This window comes from Poecilia reticulata, linkage group LG17, assembly GCF_000633615.1.
Source record: "Poecilia reticulata strain Guanapo linkage group LG17, Guppy_female_1.0+MT, whole genome shotgun sequence".
Classification (NCBI taxonomy): Eukaryota; Metazoa; Chordata; class Actinopteri; order Cyprinodontiformes; family Poeciliidae; genus Poecilia; species Poecilia reticulata.
In genome coordinates this window covers 24,325,860-24,327,904 of record NC_024347.1, presented here as the reverse complement: position 1 = coordinate 24,327,904, position 2,045 = coordinate 24,325,860, and positions in this window count along the sequence as shown.

Genomic DNA, 2,045 nt, shown 5'->3' with positions numbered 1-2,045 from the left:
TGTTGGCTTTGAGACTGGAAACTTTTTCCATTCTCATCTGATGGAAACTGTTTGATATTTTTGACACTTAGCACAGATATCCAGAACTAACTCTTGACTAGACTGACTGTAAATAATAGAGTTTGATCTAAATGATGATATTTCAGSCTTCGCTGCATGTTTAGGGTCACTGACCTGCTTGAAGTCTCACATTGTCCTCTAATTGTCCTCTAACAGAATATTTAGCTCCATTCATCTTCCAGGCATCTCTGATAAGTTTGCTTTCCCTTCATAGTTTTATCTTTCCTTCAACCGTAACTTTCCTCTTGGGATTTCAAGTCTTTCCCTTAGATTCTCAGAGAGATTTTATTAGATCTGGACTTTGACTGGGCCGTTCCACAAATGTTCTAGAATCTAGATGTTCAAACTGTTCACCTGACATGTTTACAGTCATTTCTAGATGCCATTATTTTACATATTAATGATTTTTGTTTCTGGCTTTATGTTTTGGTTTCTTTTCTGCTTGTCCCTGCCAACAAAATGCATTTCCCCACAGTAAGATGCTGCCACCACCAAGTTTCACAGTAGGATTGGGGTGTTTAGGAAAATGCACACATGAGATTTGTAATTAGGATAAAATATGTACATTTATGTTCCATCTGAACAGAGGACAATAGTAGCAGTTTTGTTGATAAATTGTCCCACCTGAGCTGTGTTTCTCTGCAGCTCCTCCAGAGTCGCCTTCGGTTGTTTTGTTGATGAATTCTCTCTTCGCTCGGCCAGTTTAAGAGGACGGCCATGTTGTTTTAGGTCTACAGTTGTCCCACACTCCTTAGTTGTTAGATAATTAAAGAGAGATCCTTGAGATGTYCTTGTGAAAATGTTTTAKAATCTAACTCTGTTCAAACGTCTCCACAATTATTGACTCGGTGGTTCTTGCATGAATGGTTTCCTAGGCAACCTCCTCTTTCTGCCGCCTTATAACCAATTAAAACGTAAGCAATTATCTAAATGTTTTTCCAGCAGAAAGCAGGTAACCTAATCTCCCAAGAAGTAGCCAGTTTATTTCTTCATGATGGCACAATTATTATTTTCTAACTCTTCTGCCCTCCATCCTTTTCTAATGCACTGTAAAACATTTGAAGGAGGTTTAACTTGAAAATGAAAGTCCTTATGCTGCCTTAAAAATACAATTTAAGCCAACTAGAAAATGATTTTGGTTTTAAACTTAGAAATTAAAGTTTATGAAGTTGATTTACCAACAACAAACAAATTTTCTAAATATTGTTTTTTAAATTCATTAATCTTGAATTGAGTTTTAACTTAATGCTGCAATTTAAACCAAATAATTATTTCACAACATGAAAGAAAAAAACTATTCAAAAAGCCCATATTTCTCTATTATTCTTACTCACAATATCAGGTTAAAATAGCTACTTATTTTACTTTAGAATAATTTACAATCTTATTTTAAATTGCATGAAAAAACTTTCTGATCTGATAATGAATTTTATTAAACTCCACAATGAATTCTGCTCAAAAACATTTAGTGTAAACAGGACATTATCCTCAAACATTACAATAAACATTTTCCTTAATAACAGACAAGAGTCAGATCAATGTWACGYTCTTCCATCTCAGCATACAAAAACATGCCGCTAAGCATTCTGGGAAATAGTTCCCACTCCTCCCTTTTTCTTCGTTCAGTGCTTTTTAAGTGCTAACCTAAAAACTCCAGTTTTTTCAACTCTTAATAAAAAGTTAACACAACTTACTGCTGTAAGTTTATCTTTCACAAACACACATTTAGGCTCAAAATCTAAAACTCACTAAATTTATTTGACCCAAAGACACAACTAAATGCATCTCAAATGTTTTACAGTGCAGCTGTTTACTAATTAGAAGGCAGCGAATTATGCTGGATTTAATTTAGGAGTATCAGAGGAAAGGGGGTCTGATTGGAAATGAATGTTGCTCTTTGCAGATTCAACCACTTTGAAAACCATGTAAAATTTTCCTTTCATTCCACAAAATATGCAGCTGGGCCATTTTAACTTTCTATTTAC